Source organism: Strigops habroptila, chromosome 6, assembly GCF_004027225.2.
Source record: "Strigops habroptila isolate Jane chromosome 6, bStrHab1.2.pri, whole genome shotgun sequence".
Classification (NCBI taxonomy): Eukaryota; Metazoa; Chordata; class Aves; order Psittaciformes; family Psittacidae; genus Strigops; species Strigops habroptila.
In genome coordinates, this window is record NC_044282.2 from 241,860 (window position 1) to 259,926 (window position 18,067).

The 18,067-nt window shown below is 37.3% G+C and overlaps 1 long non-coding RNA gene across 1 annotated transcript; it reads right to left on the reverse strand.

The window, feature by feature from the left end:
* Nucleotides 1-2,246: 2,246 nt before the first annotated feature.
* On the reverse strand, nucleotides 2,247-13,037 carry LOC115609765. The gene is made up of 3 exons (XR_003991981.1): nucleotides 12,910-13,037; nucleotides 3,670-3,740; nucleotides 2,247-2,521 (listed from the first exon to the last, which is right to left on the reverse strand). It is a non-coding gene; the product is annotated as an uncharacterized LOC115609765 (long non-coding RNA).
* Between the last annotated feature and the right edge of the window lie 5,030 nt (nucleotides 13,038-18,067).

Below are 18,067 nucleotides of genomic sequence, written 5' to 3' on the forward strand. Positions count from 1 at the left end.
AGGAGAGGGGAAAAAAAAAAAAAAGACCTCAATATTAAATAACAGAGAAATAATAGTGACCAATGAGTCAGAGCACATATACTCATTAAGCAGAAACTAGAGTCATAATAAGATTTCCTTCCAAAGATAATTATGAAATAACTTACAGCATACAGATCTCTCTTTCCCTTCGCTTCCCTTCGTTTCCCTTCGCTTTCCTTCCCTTCCTTCCCTTCCCTTCCTTCCCTTTCCCTGCACAAAAAGACCCACAAAAAAGAATCCTTCCTTTCTCACGGTAAAGTCAGAATACTCTATATTTTGAATGACAACATTTGAAATCCTCAAATGGTCTAAGTATTGCCTACTGTAGAAGTTTAAACAAAATGCTGTAGGCAAATCAACATTCTTCTGTCTTATTCTGTCATACTTGGGCCTTTTGTGATTTGGAAAAGTTTAATACTGCTGTATGTGAGCAGTGGTGAAATCTGTGAGACTGTATATGGCTAAGAGGCTCCCACACATGTGATAACCTGTACTTAAAAACAAAATTTAAAAAAAAAAACAACAACCCAAAACAAAAAGTGAAAAACAACAAAACAAACAAACAAACCCCCCCCCGATAAAACAAAACAAAACAAACAAACAAATTAAAAAACCCAACCATAACACAATTCACAAAACATTTTGTTCTCAGGCTTCAACTGAATAAGAAATACATATGCCTGATTTATTATGAAGACCTCAGGAAGCATTTGAAAGGATAGCTCTCTAGTTGTAAACATCAATTCTGAATTTAACCACAGGTAAGTCCACTTTCATATGTTCTGTCAATACATGTATTATTGATTGCATTCATCACTAAGCAATAGGTCATATTTTCAGTACAAAACAGATCCCTTAAAATTTTCATGAAACACAAATATTTCAGCTGATACTTTGGAGAAAAATGCAACTAGACTATTTTAACCATCTCTATCTGTAATGTAACAACTTTATTTGGAATTTTGGTGTTTGGCTGATTTTGGGTTTGTATTTTTTTAAATAAGAGAAAGGAGAATGATGAAGGCTCTCTAATAGGGGCTGCCAGGAGAATTGTCTCTCCTGCTCCAACAGGGATTGAAGAAAGAAGGCAAGAAAGATGTATTTTGCCTTCTCATGCATAGCTGAAGCTGTGCCTGGAAGTTGGCTATTGTCAATAACAACTTAGGCTGTCAAGGCTCAGTAGTACAATGAGTTGCTGAAGATTGGTTCTACTGCCAGTTTGAATTCGCATATTTCTAGTGTGAAGACTGTTGGCTCTGATCACAGGAACCACGATTAATTTAGTCCTGGTTTCAGCTGAGATAATTTTTTTCCTACTAGCTGGCATAGGACTGATGTTTTGGCTTTAGTCTGAGAATAATGTTGATAACACACTGATGTTTTAGTTGTTTCTGAGCAGTTCTTACATTAAGTCAAGGACTTTTCAGCTTCTCATGCTGCCCTGCCAGAAAGGAGGCTGCACAAGAAGTTGTGAGGGGACACAGACAGGACAGCTGACCCCAACAGACCAAAGGCATATTCCGTATCATATGGCATCATGCTCAGCATATAAACTAGGGGGAAAGCTGGCCAGGGGCAGCTGCTCAGGAAAAGGCAGGGCTTTGGCTGGTTGGTGGTGAGCAATTGTTTTTCATTCGCATCACTTGCCTTTCTTGGGTTTTATTTCTCTCTCTTTTTGTTATTTGTCTTTTCATTACAACTTATTGTTATTATTATATTTTATTTTATTGTAACTGTTCAACTGTTCTTTTCTCAACCTAGCCGTTTTCTTACTTTTACCCTTCTGATTCTCTCCCACATCCCACCAGGGGGAGAGAAGTGAGTGAGTGGCTGTGTGGGGCTTAGTTACCAGCTGAGATTAAACCACAATGGAGCGATTCATTTCCTGCAGCAACCCAGATGGAAAGTGCTCTATCCTAGAAACAAACTTCCATACTGCAGCAGTCAAGAACTTCAGGCGATTGTCTTGTGACAACTCTTTACAGATAACATTATACTTCTTTTTACATCATTCTATTATATATTTCAAATTTAAAGAAGATGAATACTCCAGGCATTTTCCCCAGATACTCTACTAAATGGGAAAAATTGAACAGAAGAACATCCAGGAAAAGGTATATACTAGATAAAAAGAAATGGGGGTGGGGACCATAGAAACCTTATGTTGTTTCATATATATATATATGCAGGATTTTGGTGCAAAGAAAGAGAGGTGAAAAAATCAGGACGTAATTATTGGTTTTATCAATGATTCCTTGTACACACCAGAGATCCTATGAGGTCCAATATAACTGGTAGTGACTACTTATTTCCGCCCGCTTTATCCAGTGAGAGTCCTCAGCAGCTACTTATGGGGCCATCTCTGAAGCCCCATTTTTCACAAGAACATACAGTCCTGCTTCACAGCTGGTAAAACAGATGTTCTTCGGATCGAGTACTGTGCAGGTATGTAGAAACACATCAAACCATGGAAAACTATTCTGATGTTCGTTTTCAAAATCTGAGAAACATAAGAAAAAACATTCATTCTAACCATTTTAGTATAATTATAGTAAATTAATATGCATCACCAGAACAGATTTATTTCTAGCCAGTGTTTTATCCAGCAAAATGCTATTTCCTGAATATAGTATTTTCTTGGGAATATTCTTTCTTACATTCTCTTGCTTTGAGCAGTCTTTCCATTGCTCATGTATGAAAGATAATGTAGTTATGGGATAACCTCTGCCTTCTCTAATAGCTTCATTTCTTTCTCTTCTCAATTCTTCATATATTTTTCCTAGTCTGTCCCTACATCTGGAATATCAACTTACATCTAGCATGTACTTCTATTGCTTCTTTTGGATTCTACCTTTAAACAAAGGCTCCTCACTTTTCTGAAAGTGCTTAAAATGTTGATCTACCCCAGTAAATATGCTGTGTCCAGCCGGCAGTGTTTTTTGTTAAAATGTTTACATTTAAATTAGGAACATCTTTTGTCTGCTATATGTAACACACAAATCCTGTCTAATACATCATGGAATTAAGAAGAGTCTATGTGTTTTCATCTTTTATACCTCTGAGTCACTCTAGTATGAAAATAAGAGGTGTCAGTAAGTTTAAATTAATTCTATTCAAATAGATCTGTGCAGTGCTGGAAATGGATTGACTTAGCAGGAAAAGTGGAAGTCCACAAGGTAGATAACAGAGGAGGAACCTGGTTTTAATCTGATTTTGAACCAAACTACAGGTGAAGAGGGGACACATCCTCTAGTAGCACTTTCCCTTTTGCACAAAATGAGCAATGACCCTGACAGCTTCATTCTGCCAAGCACCTTAACATCTACTCCAACAAATAAAGCCCCTTAGCACACACTAAGCTCTGGTTTGAAAATTATCCCAGGGGTAGGGAGGAGAGGGGTACAGGCAGGGCAGTAGCTGAAAGCTACATCCACCTCTTGGACCTTTCTGGATCAGAACCAGAATATCCGATGTCTTCAGGCAATTCCTGAAACATTAAGTCTAGTTTGAAAAACATTTGAAAGGGATCTAAGAAAGCTTGGTGGACTAGTAAAGCAGTAAACATATTGGTGGACTAGTAAAGCAGTTGCAAATTTCATTAAATTTCTTAGTACAGGTACACAAAAGTGAACTTAAGGTCACTTATACCTTGAATGTGTCTATAGCTGAAGCTGCATACTAAGACCATCTTCATTGATACATGTCCATGCTAAAGCTGTCTAAAGGAAAACAGGAGAACATCATCATCAGAACACAACTGAAAAAAAAAAAATACAAATTCACATACTATTCTGCATGCTTGACTCCAGTTTTAAGCAAAGGTGTCAGTTCCCATTTTTTATAAATTAGTTCACCAATTCCTACTTGGGAGGTAACTGCTTAGAGTTCTCACATGATTGCTCTCCTACAGGAATCTAACTTCTCAGCTTCAGCATGCCCAAGGCATCTGCTTTCTTTACTGACAAGACACAATCTTTTTGTCACTGACATCAGAGGAATTATCAGTACATACGACAACAGTGATCTTCAGCATTGAATATAGCTATCATATCATCAAAAATAACATGGCAGCTTACTAGAAAAGCTGAGAAAAGAAGGACTTGAAAGCTTTCATTTATATAAAAAAATACAATTAAAAATCGATATTATTTTGACTGTTAATATTGCAAGAAGTGGTGTTTTAAGTCAGAAAAAGGCCTCCTCTTGGTGACAGCAAAACATTGCCTTCTCTACCAGGAAAACACTAAAGAAATGATTGTTTGGCAGTGTTTTATATCAATTAGGATAGACTAGTTATAACTTGAAATTGTTGCTAGGAGAGAATTTGATCTTCATAGCAAGAAATTACATTTGGAATTTTTTTTTTTATTCAGAGAAAACTTTCGGGTACTTCTGTACTTGGTTTCTTTTTAATGATATTTCACTCTTTGAAGACTGTGCTGCGAGCTTTAACAAGCCTGAGGAACTAAACTGTAGATCATTTTAAGCTATATAAAAAGTGACATAATCAAATTCAAATATTAACAAATATCTGCACATAAGGGGTTTAGTGTTAGGTCTCTTGACTGTTTACTAGAAACACAAATAACCTTGTCAATATTACAGAACACAAACCACATGTTGTATATGCATATAAGTATGTACATACATATAAATCAGTTAATAAAATAACTGGTTAGATTAGTGGAGGCCAGTTTGTACTAAAGAATTTTTGTTAAAGGATATCTAAGCCCAAGTCTTGGCTCTGCAGTAGACTTCCAGCTTGCATTCATATAATAAACCACTTATGTTCTTCTTCTTGAGTGCATTTAATACACAATTAGCAATATGTTTATGTTCAACAGTTTAAGAACAGGAATAATGTTTTCAAATATTTTCTTTCGAAGCCGACATTCCACTTTCAAATATCTGAAAATGGTATGCAAACTTTAGCAAAATGACTCCTGGTATTTCTTATTAAGTGAACCTGGTGCTGTTGAGCTATCTTCATGCTCAGGAAATAGTGATGGCCTGATCAGAGTCTGCTGAACTCAACACGTCTTCTTATTTTTTTATAGTGAGCACCAACGCTTTGTTCTCCTAAAGGCTGATTTGGACCTTTCTTGGTAAGCTGATAAAGGAGACTTTCTTCTGTCATATATTATTGACACTCACAAAACCAAATAGCATTACATAACTCATAATATTATAGTTCTCAGCATGAGGCAGTCAGATGATTGATATCTAGTAAGTCATTCGCTGAAATTGACAAAACTTCCAGTTTGGAAATTCAAGTTAACTTGGAGGAACCAGACATCCATTTCAATTCTTGTGGGCTAAAACTGTATTAAAAAAAAAAAAAATCCACAGCAATGGCACTAAAGATATTTTCTTCTTCTTTAAAATCAGAAAAATAATAATTGCAGCAGCATAAGATACAGTGACTGTTTTCAGTCACAGTAATTTACATTACAGTGGCAGATTGAAAGGCTGCCACCAAAAGATGACAATCTCACAGTGTTAGGTGCTGCATTACAGGCTAAGTGCCAGTGCTTACAGTTTACATAAGTATGGCAGAAGGAGGCTGGATTTACAGAATCATTTCCACTGAGTCTTAGAGGAAGCAAGAAAAAATCCTTGGGGTTGGTTAAGTGCCTGCCTTTCTCTGACTTAGCTACTTGAATCTTTCTACTTGCTATTCCCTAATCTGAAACTGGCCATTAAATTTCAGCAGAAGTACTCTCTCCCTTGCGCATCTTTTCAGCACAATATCAATACATTCAGCTCAGTGGGACAGGGGATGAGATACTGTATGCAAAGCAGACTGAAAAAAGCAGTCTGTTTGACATCAGCCAGACTACAAAATCAGAGAGTAATTGAATAATTTAACATTTCTCTTCTAACTTATAGACTTCATATAGTATTTATTAAAAACAAAGAAACAAAACCAAACAACAAAAACAAAAAAAAAATCCCAAAAAAAATAAACCAAAAAACAAAAACCAGAAACACCAAAACCAAAAAACCAAAAAACAAAAACAATAAAGCAAAATAAAAGAAAGGGTATGATTTAGGGTACATCAAATGACTTTTTAAGTTCCCCTACCGGACTGAATTTAGACATAAGCATACTGCCTCTTAAAATACTGTGCCTTAAAAACAACCTCAGTGAAAAATAAGATAAAACAAATACCTTTTTAGGTTTTTTGTCTTTTCTTCAAACAGAAGGCAGTGTACAGTCTATCTGCTTTATAAGAAGGTTTTATAGTTTGTTTATTGTACAAGACTTGCAAAGAATTTCAGCACTATGCAGGCTAGTAGTAGGAAAGCGATGTGTGTGTATACACACCTGAAAGAATGGCATCATACTTTGTTTGTCTCCAGAATAATAATTATGGTACTGAAGGAATGAAAGATTAAATTCACAATCTAATCATTGTCTCACAATTCTTTCATCAAAGATGCTGAGGGTAATTTTTGGTATGGACATTTAAAAATCCAGAACATGAATTAATATTCATACGAGTAAATAAAAAATATTATTGGCTGCTAGTTATTTGTCTTCTATGCTCACTGGAAGTATAAATAGTCAGGATTTTACCATTTGTAAATATGATGTTAAGTTTTTGTGGCTTTGATCAGTCAACATAATCTAATATAAATGTATGTCAGAAGAATGTGGTAAACTTCCCTAGGATCCTCTCCATGCCTATGCTTATCCTTGCTTTTCATTCACCTGATAGGACTTACATGCAGCTACAGAACTGAAGGTTGGAATGCCAAAGGTTTGACTGCAATGTTTTTATACTACCAATAAAATTTTAGATATAACAGTATGGAGACTGCAGAGGCAGCTGAAGACTAAATGAATTCTAAAAGTGCCTGTGACATATTTTCTTCTTCTGTTTGAAAATATTTACTAGTGATAGCAGAATATAACTTATTTTGTTTGCTGGCCAAGGGAAAAACCCACTGAACTCCTAATACTCCTGCAAAAGGAATAAAAAATCCTGTCAAGGGGATGAATGGCCTATCACTCCTCAAAAGGATTAAAGTTTTAAAGTTTTTAAGCACTCTGATAAAAAGAAAGTGAGCACAAAGGAGTGAAATCAATCCAGTTTTTGCCTTTGGGCCACAAGGAAATTCCCAAGTAACACACCTGACATCTTTGAACACAGATGGTTGAAAACTTGCCAGCATGTACTTTTTTCCCCCACATTCCTTCAAATTTCTATCATCTTCCCCAGTCACTCTTTCTCCCTGTCACACACACACACACACACAAGAGAATCAGAAATCCCACCTCATGCCTTGCTTTGACAAACCAGAGAGTTCTACAAACTATTGATTACAGTTAGGTGTCAGTGTGACTCAGAGGTCTACCTACGAGGAATAGTAGGATGCTTTGAAAGAATAGCCAGCTTAAGCGCCAACTGTTTCATTTTTCTGCTGATTCACAAGAGCAAAGAAGTAAATTATGAGTTACTAGTACTAAACTTGCTGTGTTCTACAAGCAGTTCGGTTGAAATCAACAGGAAGATTAAAGGAATGAAAAGAGAAGGCTGAAGGAGAACGACTTGGGGTGCTGGTTGACAAGAAGCTCAACCTGACCTGTCAATGTGTGCTTGCAGCCCACAAAAACAACTGTATCCTGGGCTGCATCAAAAGGAGCATGGCCAGCAGGTTGAGGGAGGTGATTCTCCCCTTCTACTTCACTCTTGTGAGACCCTACCTGGAGTACTGCATTCAGTTTTGGGGTCCGAAACACAGGAAGGACATGGACCTGCTCAAGCGAGTCCAGAGGGCCACGAAAATTCTTTGAGGGCTGGAGCACCTCTGTTATGAAGACACACTGAGAGAGCTGGGCTTGTTCAGCCTGCAAAAGGCTCCAGGGAGACCTCAGAGCAGCCTTCCAGTGCCTAAAAGGGGCCTACAAGAAATCTGGAGAGGGACTTTTTATAAGAGCATGTAGGGATAGGACAACAGGCGATGGCTTTAAACTGAAATAAGGTAGATTTAGATTGGACATTAGGACAAGGTTCTTTACTGTGAGGTTGGTGAGACACTGGAATAGGTTGCCTGGAGTTTTGAGCAACCTGGTCTAGTGGAAAGTGTCCTTGACTATGGCAGTGGGGGTGGAACTAGATGTGTTTTAAGGTCCCTTCCAACCCAAATAATTCTATGATTCTATAATTCTATGAAATATTCCTCAGTTGGTAAAAGTAAGTCAAATATTGAAAGCAACTATCAACCCATTTGGTGTCATATTGACATGAATGTCAAGTGAGTTTCTGTATGGAGTCCGGTGTAGGCCATTCAATAATTTGATTAGCCCCTGTGTTGGAGATGGCAGAACACATACTAAAGAAATTCATAGTTGATTTGAAGGTGGAAGACAATAAATTCTTTAGATGGTACGTATAGAGGCATCTTAATAGGTTGTAACTAGTATAAAACATTAATTACTTAATGACTAGAATTAACAAAAAATCCTCTCCTAGAGGGACAATATGTAACTGAGGTGCAAAGGTGAATGAATAATAATGTGTTCAAACATAGAAGGCAAGGAGAGTAGTGAGATAGATGCACCAGAGGACAAGAGTTTGCTCTGGGTGCAAAAGTGCTTATGAGACAAACAAACAGCACTTTCACAACAACAACAAAAAAAAAAGTGGAAGGGAAGCAAATGCTACAGTGTATTAAGCTGTATTAAGACTAATAAATCTAAAATAAAATGAGTTAATTACCCTGTTCTACTTGGTGCTTATTAAGCATTAGGTGGAATCCAATATTTACTTTTAAGCATCACATTTGAAAAATTACAGACAAATTAGGGAGTTCAGAGAAAAACAAAAAATGATTAAGCATTTAGAAAACAGGCCCCAAAAGACACCATCTAGAAAAAAAAAAAAGGCTGAGGAGAGACACAAAAACTGACAAAATATTCTAGGAGATGTAGCAAAATGGACAGTGAACAATTATTCTTGCTTAGTCTTCAGTGACTGACAACTAGCAGCTTTACTGGGAAGCTGCAGCAAGGAAAGTATACTTTAAATAAAAATAAAATCTTCAAAAAAAAAAGTCTAGATTTTAACCAATAAGTCACAGAGGGTGGTTGTTTGCGCACCTTCACCTGAGGTCTTCAAGGTTAAATAGATAACATCAGTCAACAGGGTTTAGGTATAGTGTAAATTCTTGCTGCGTTGTAGGGAATGAACTTGTTGGCTTGAGAAGTCCCTTGTGGGCCAAGTCTTTCATCTGTCTTTATATGCATGTGGATATGCAAATACATACCTAAATACTCCACAGCTATATATGGAGAAGGATATGTGATGGATAATCCTTCTGTTATGACACACATGCACTATCCAATATCTCCTCATAAGTGAAGACACGATAATGTCATAACAGGGACTGGTCATTTATTATACAGCACAGATTTTCTCCTTTCACTGTTCTGCAGGCTGAAATACTTTTTACTTGATAGCTGTGCAGTAAAGTTTCAGCACCAGTGCTGAAACTGTTTAAATGTTGGAGAGCAGAGAAATAGGAAAGACTAACTTTCAGTAACTTCCAAGCTTTGTTAACAAATGGTGTAACTAGGCATTGGCTCTGAACTAGAATTTTGAATTTGAACAACCTTTGCAGATCTCAGTCTTTATTTTTCAGGCTGTGTCTGCATTAAAATTCATTGCAGAACTGCACTTAAAGGCCATTAACTCTTAGAGAGTTGGAGCTAGCGCAGAGCTGGGTGAGGCTTCCAAGCACAGGCTTGGCTGATGCATTGCTGAAAGTGCAGAAATGCCACAACCACCTCTTCTATGGCTGCTTTGATCTAGTAATTTTATCTTTCTTTTTGCATAATCTGGGCAATGTCCCCTCTACAACTAAGCTCTTTGTTTTGAGATCACTGCCAACTGAATTGGTTAGCTGTCTTAGCCTAGGCAAGTGGTATCTTGACATATGCAATTGTGCTGCTAATGAGGACTCTTACTAGCAGAAAGAAGGATAAGTTTCAGAGGTAACTCTTAAACACAGTTGTATTTTTACTCCAAAACCTGTCTTTAAAAGCCAAGGAACTACTAATGCATGCTAGAGGAGCACAAGAAGTGAAGGCTTATCCTGTAAATACCAGATATCCTACTCTTTTTCACAAATGTATGCTATTAGTTGAAGTCTGAGACAGACTGAATTTAAGGTGACCAAGTATGGTAGTTCTGTACACCAATTAGACACACACAAGTCTATGGGTCTGTATGGGATCTACCCAAGGCCACTGAAGGAGCTGGTGGAAGTGCTCATCAAGCCACTTTCAATCATTTATCAGCAGTCCTGGCTAATCAGGAAGTCTCAGTGACTGGAAGGTAGCAAATGTGATGCCCATCTACAAGAAGGGCCGGAAGGAGGATCTAGTGAACAGGCCTGCCAGACTGACCTCAGTGCTGGGCAAGGTTATGGAAAAGCTCATCCTGAGTGCCATCACACGGCACATACAGAACCAGATGATCCAGCAAAGTCATCATGGGTTTATGAAAGGCAGGTCCTGCTTGACTAACCTGATCTCCTTCTATGACAAGGTGACCCGCTTAGTGGTCAAAGGAAAGGTTGTGGATGTTATCTACCTAGATTTTAGTAAAGCTTTTGGCACCGTTGCCTCACAGCATTCTCCTGGAGAAACTGACTGCTCATGGCTTGGATAAATGTAGTCTTTGCTGGGTAAAAAACTGGATGGGTGGGCAGGCCCAAAAAGTGGTAGTGAATGGACTTAAATCCAACTGGTGTCCAGTCACAAGTGGTGTTCCCCAGGTCTCAGTACTGAGGCCAGTTCTGTTTAATATCTTTATCAATGATCTGGATGAGGGGATTGAGTGCAGCCTCAGTAAGTTTGCAAGTGACGTGAAGATGGGCAGGAGTGTTGATGTGCTTGAGGGTAGTAAGGCTTTTCAGAGGGATCTGGAGAAGCTGGATCCATGGGCTGAGGCCAATTGTATGTGGTTCAACGAGGCAAAGTGCTGGGTCCTGCACTTGGGTCACGACAACCCCATGCAATGCTATAGGCTTGGGGAAGAGTGACTGGAAAGCTGCTTGGCAGAAAAGGACCTAGGGGTGCTGATTGACGGCTGCTGAATATGAGCCAGCTAGTGCCCAGGCAGCCAAGAAGGCTGACGACATCCTGGCCTGTATCAGAAATAGTCTGGCCAGCAGGACTAAGGAAGTCGATGCCACACCTTGAGCTTCTCACTACAAGAAAGATTGAGGTGCTGAAGCATATCCAAAGAAAGGCAACGAAGGCAGTGAAGGGCCTAGAGCACAAGTCCTGAGAGGAGCGGCTAAGGGAACTGGGGTTGTTTGCCCTGGAGAAAAGGAGGCTCAAGGGGGACCTTATAGCTCCCTATAACTACCTGAGAGGAGGCTGTAGCAAGGTGGGTGTCAGTTTTTTCTCCCAAGTAACAAGTGATAGGACAAGAGGAAACATCCTCAAGTTGCACCAGGGGAGGTTGGGACTGGATATGAAGAAAAATTTCTTCAAGCACTGGAACAGGCTTCCCAGGAAAGTGATTGTGTCAGCATCCTTGGAGGTATTTAAAAGATGTGTAGATGAAGCACCTTAGGAATATGGTTTAGTAGTGGACTTGGCAATGTTAGGTTTATGGCTGGACTTGATCTTTAGTGTCTTTTCCAAACTAAATGATTCTATAATTCCTGTTGATCAGACTAACAAAATTTGGCTGGTTTCATCTATTTATACTGTTTGTAAAGTAGATGGATATTATAAAAAGGATCTGTTTAAACAAGTAAAAAGGTGTTGAAAAACTGAGAATTACAGCAGTGGCATTTTTATTCATGAAAATGAACTGGGAAGAATAAAAGGGCAAGAAATAGAATTAATAGGATTTTTAAGTGTCTCCCTGTTCTTTGTCCAATATCTGCTTTTGCAGATGTGGCTTTTTTCCATTTCATAAGAATCTCAGATTCAGAAGAGGGTGGAGAGAAAAATGTTGTAATGTTGCAGATGTACTAGGTGTCTAAATTTCAATACTCAGTTGTCTTTTGTTGTTTTGATACCAACGAAACTGTCTCTCTCTAGTACTGAACACTGCATATGGTTTCTGGTCTGAATCATTTCATCACCTTCATCCTCTAGTCGCTGTGGCAAATTCAGTTATGTATTTCCTCGTTTTATATAAGACAGTATAACAGAAAGCTACTCCATTTGTAAGTACAGAGAGATGTGAACAACTGTATCATATACTGTAAAATAGTGCCTTCAGAAATTTTCATTTTACTGGTAACTCTCAGTACCATTTCATGTGTGAAACACTGTAAGTGTCTTTTAATTCAATAAGACGGTAAAGCACTCTCATTTGATAAAGATCTTAAGATAAAGCTGTCAGCTAGCAAAACGCTGCAAAAGAGCTCGAAGAATTATTCTAGTGTTCAACACTTGCTAGTATTATCTCACTAAGGGGGGAACAGAGGGAGGCAAGCTATAAGTAAATTCCCCTCTTGCAACTGAAATAATGTTAGAAGCTTTCTTATTGTTATAAGACCCAAAGCTGCCTCTAGCAGGGCTATGATCCCTTTGTTCCATGCATTACAAAGACTAATGCATGGGCCAGAAAGCGTAGAAGTGAAATAGTATCCTGATCCAATAGATGAGTTAATAAAATGGTTTGGTTTTTTTTTTCAGTTTACTGATTTTAAAACAAACTGTTTGTTTCTTAGATTTCTCTCTTTTCAAATTATTCAGTATGAACTCTAAAATCTTTTTCATTGTCTGCAGTGATGTTGGGTGCACTGAGCTCTGCTAACTCTAACTCTCCCTAGAGATGAAGGGTAGCCCCTACAACTAGTCTTATCTACAAGAAAAACGCCTTCCTACCATCAACAACCCTCCTGGTATCTCACCTTCACGTATAAAAGCAGCAAACAGATCCCTGTGGGGCTGTCAGTGATACTTCACCAGCTGAAAGATAGGCCTTTCTGCCTGATTCAGTCAGTTTCCTTCTCCTCTTTCCTTCTGAATACTGTGTCACCTTGTGGTACAGCCAGGCCTTCCGTCAGTCCATGGGAAGGGTCCCAAATCCATTAGCATGAAATAACAGTGTGACAGGACTTGCTGTAGATACAGTTGCCTTGGAGTCCCAACCACGCTGTTAAATATTGCTGTATGCTATAGTGCAGATGTTTAGAAAATGCTCTGCTCATAGAGAGATGTAATGCCCACAGAAAGAAATAATTTCCCCTCCTTCTATGCCTGTTTCACTACTGAGAAAGATGCCTTTAAATTTTCCCTTTCCCTGCAGATATCTTTACATGGATTTAAAGATAATAAAGGCGTAGCCTTTAAATGAAGTGTGCAAAGTCTAAATACGTTGTTGAGAATTAAGTCACAGTAAATTAGTCACTGTTTACACAAATGAAGATAAAAAGTAGAGCTCGTGCATGGCATTCACAATGCCATGTAAACAGTACAGGGCAGGGACTGCCTCTTGCCATGGCAACCTCATCTGAGGATTTCTCCTCAGCCTCCTACATGAAAGAGCTGCACCGCTGTCACAGCACATTTTGTTACTGATCTGAGCAAAAGGATGGCTCCCACCCTGGCTGGAGAGGAAGCCAGAACTAGGGATGCAAGAAGGAAGATTATACTTATCCCAGATACAAGAAAACTGTCCACGGTTACATGGCTTGTCCACTAACTTCCTGCAGAGCTTGGAAGGAACTTCTTGTTTTTCATCTAATCCATTCGGAGATCTTCAAGAAGTGAGCTAGTGACCTATGGTGAAGAGATGATGCAGAAAGTTAGTTCCAGATCTGTCTCAAGTTTTACTTAATATAATGTATTTTTCAATGCTGAAAAGTAACTAAATGCTTAATGATTTGTTCTACTACACTGCAATATACTGACTACTGGCAATGAATACAAGTTATCCACAAAGATTAAAAAGAGGTAGTTTAATAAAAAGCAGACCTAAACATATATATGTTTATATGTATATAAACATCTATAAATGTATATATACATTTACATGTATATAAACATCTACATGAAATATATATAAAGTGTACAAATATGTGTATATGTTTGATGTGTGTATATATAGTGTGTAAAGTGTGTATATGTATTTAATGTATAAATATATATATAAATAGGCAGCTTACACTTATATTTAAAAGTAGCAAACTTGGCCATGCAGAAAAGCAAACATTGAACTCATATGAGATTTACATTTCCAAGGATATTAACTCTGTTGATGTCATGTGTTATGACTACACTATAAAGCATGAATTCTCATTCTTTTTAACTGAGTTACCTTTAAAATATGTAGAATGGCAAAGAGTTTGTTGCAGAATTCAAAACTGGGGCAAATAATCCTTTATTCTCCAGTTGCATTAGATACGTTAAAGCACTGTATTCCTAAAATCACAGCATTCCAACTTCAAAATCCATGAGTAACTTCATTGTACCTACAGAGAAATAAAAATTTAGTGACACTGGATTAGTTGGAAAAAAGGGAAGACTATGCATTGTGATGGTTATGAAGTCCTGCCACATGTAATGGAATATCTAGCTCCTGAGCTGAGAAGTGGAGTTTTTAGGGCAATAAAGTAATAAAGACCCTGAGTGAGCAAATCAATAAAATGAAACTACCCTGGAGATTAAACCATACAGGTACGTAGTGTTTTGCCTAACTGAGATCATAGGAAAAAAAATTACTTATTATCACATATCCCAAGATGGTTACAGTTTCTTTAACATTAAAAAAACACAAGAGATATATTACAAGAAGTGCAGATGAAAAAGTTAACAATTTTATATAAAATTATCTGGAGTACTTTCTTATTTAAAATCAGAGTCCCACATTCATTTAGCTGTACACAAGCTGCAGCTGATAATTATGCTTCTGTATGCTTTAGAAAGGTAGGATCACAGAAACAAGGCTATGGTCAGTTAAAAAGAAAGGCGAAGACCAAGACCTTAGTTATATGTTAAGAAGTCAGGTTTTTTTTCATAAATAGTCCAGTATATGTGGCTTACAAAGAAAATATGAGAAGTTTTTGTCATGATCTTGAATGCTTGCTGTTTGGAGTACATTTTTTGAGACATTAATTTCCACCACATTTCAGCAGATACCACATCTCCAGAATTCTTCTTCGACTAGTGATAAGTCCATTGCTCTTTTGACCAGCCAAAGGCAACACAACACAAGCAAGATTCTTGGTTTCTTTAAAAAGTATAATCTCTCCTTGAAAACGAAAGTTCCTTTTGTTGCTTTTTAATCAGGATGGATTCTTTCCATTCACTGAGGACTAGTCTTCTCAAAATTCAATCTCATTTTTTAAAATTAGCAAAACATCTTAATGCATCTGACAAGCACACACAAGCTTGTTTGCTTCTGCATCTCTCCAGCACTGTGTGAAATGTAAGAACAGAGTTCCTGCAGGAGATGGCCATTTTAAAAAAGTAAAAAATGCATGCCAAAGAGAAGTTCTTTCAGGATGCCAATATCACTATCTAGAGAAAAAGCATTATATTAGGTTTCTTTTCCTCACTCCAGTTTATTCAAATGCACTATATTTATAACAGAGCAAAAGACCAGCAGTGAGGAATCTACTAGCTATGTATATGTACATGACTGGATTGTGGACCATTTCTTTTTGCAAAGAATGCTATTTGGAAGAGAAATCAACAACAAAAAGGTAGTTCTAAAAATAAGTCAAAGAGAAGGTAATCTATGTCCTCATCTGTTTCACCGTTTGGTAGATAATCTGATATAACTGGGAAATAAATGCATCATGAAGTGTTTGTTCATGTTGCTATGGCTAGTAATCTCCTACTTCAGGATGCAAGCTTTTTTCCTCTTGTCTATTAGTGTCTGAATTAATTCTTTCATTGTACAGCTCCATTTCATCTTTGATTGACTGTTCTGGTTACATCAGTGTCTCACATGGTAGGCTTAATGGATCTATTTTCCATGTAAAAATAGCTAACCAGTGTTATGCGTCTCTGTTTTTTGCCAGCTGACAAAAGATGAGGCCAAATAGTTTAAAATGTTAAACTAACTATGTGCTATGTTTTTTTCTAGCACTTCTACTTTCCTGCTAACCACTAACAATAAATAAAACTATATTGTACAGTATATTGTACAAAAGCTGTTGTTTTAAAGGCTGTGTAATGAATCTCTCTTCTTTACAACTAGCTCATTCCTATGATTTCACAACACTGCAGTTAGTTACTTAAGTTGCAAGGAAAGATTAGTAGCATTTCAAGCTGGATGTGTACAAAACTGAGTCCAGCTGATTTGAAAAGTCAAAGGAACTGGAAAACAGTTCATAAAGAGTAATTTGCTTACTTAAGAAGACATTACATTAGGATACAAATGGACACAGAGCACACAAATGCCTCTGTACTGCTGCCTTTTGGACAAGCTTTCTCCTTTGAGTAGTCTCGAGCTAATCAGTGTTAGAATGATGACCTTACTACTCAATATTTTTATTTAGCTAACTCTTCTTGGAGTTAATAAATGTATGAAATAATTATTCTATTGGAAAGAGTAATGAAAGCACACAGTATATGCTAGCTGACAGAAAAACCTATTATTATACAAGCAAAGAGATATCTGACCTTTTCTCAGATCTGAAATTTTCTGCCTTGCAGTGTTCTCTCATGAAGAAATACTGAGGCTTTAATGTGGGATACTGCACTTTGGACAGGAATAATCAGCTGCAAATACTGTGTGCGTAACAACTGGCTGGCTGGACATCCTGTAAAAGACTCTGGGCCTTAGAGTCAATTATGAGCTGAATATGAGTCAATAATGTCATCCCAAGCAATCACACCAAGGATATATATGCGAAGATAGGCAGCAAGACTGTACATGAAGCCATCTTATTATTTTAACTTGTATAACAAAATCTCTACTAAAATCACCTCCAATTTTGGAGACTTCAAGAAAGATGCTGAGCAACTGGGTAGACTACAATTGAGAGCAATCAGAACAATTAGAAGTCTCGAGTAGGTGGCCCACAAGGGAAAATGTGAAAAATAAGGACTGGATAGCCTTGAAGAAGGCTGAGAAAGAGGAAGGAAGAAGAAAATATTTTTTTGCAGCAACGAATATTCAGATATTAAGATTCTACTGGTAAGGCTAGATAATCACTGTAGTAGATTTGCTGGAGAGATTGTAGTATCTATAACAATAAACTGGGCAAACATTTGTCTTGGACATGGAAAAAGCAGATTGTTTCATTACCTAAAGAGGTAAGCTATGTGACTTCCTGGCATTCAGCTCTATTTTTCCTGTCATGAATAAGACACCATTTCAAGGAGGAAGGGGAAACTGAATCCTTATCAATGTCAAAGGGGAAAACTGAATCCTTATGAATGTCAATGCTGAAAAAAAAATAATACCACCAGGTACTTGCATACTTGTTTAATTAAAGAATGTCACAGCTTTTTACAAATATTAATTAAAAGAATATCACAATATTATGTGGTAGATATAAATCCACCCATTGCACAGATGAATGAACTTCATGTAAAGTGATTACATGATGTTTAACTAGGGAACTTTTTCCTCATTTTCATTTGTGTTTGCCCTTCTCATACGTCAACTTGAAGTTTATTTTGTTGATTTTATTTAAATGGAAAGCCCTGTTAGTGTATATGTTGCATAAATACATATGATTCTAAGTATACTGTACACAGTACATTTCCTATGTACAGTATCAGTGATCAGATCATACCCAGACTAAATAAAAGGTTCTTTAGCCAGTCTCTCCTAAGAGAAAAAACCAGCAGATGTTAATGAGATTTCTTGTGCGTCCCCCAAACTTCTTTCCATAACCCATATGAGTTTAAATATTTATGAACACATTAAGCTAAACATATCTCATCTGTATATTTTGATCTATCTTTCCAAATACTCTATTTGTCTCACTTCAATCACAACTCTATGATCTACAGTTTGATTTACACTTAGATTTCTGAAGTCAGATACTAAGATAAACCTTTACTGGTATTTTCTATGGTTGTCACAATAAGCCTTCATGGACCATATGA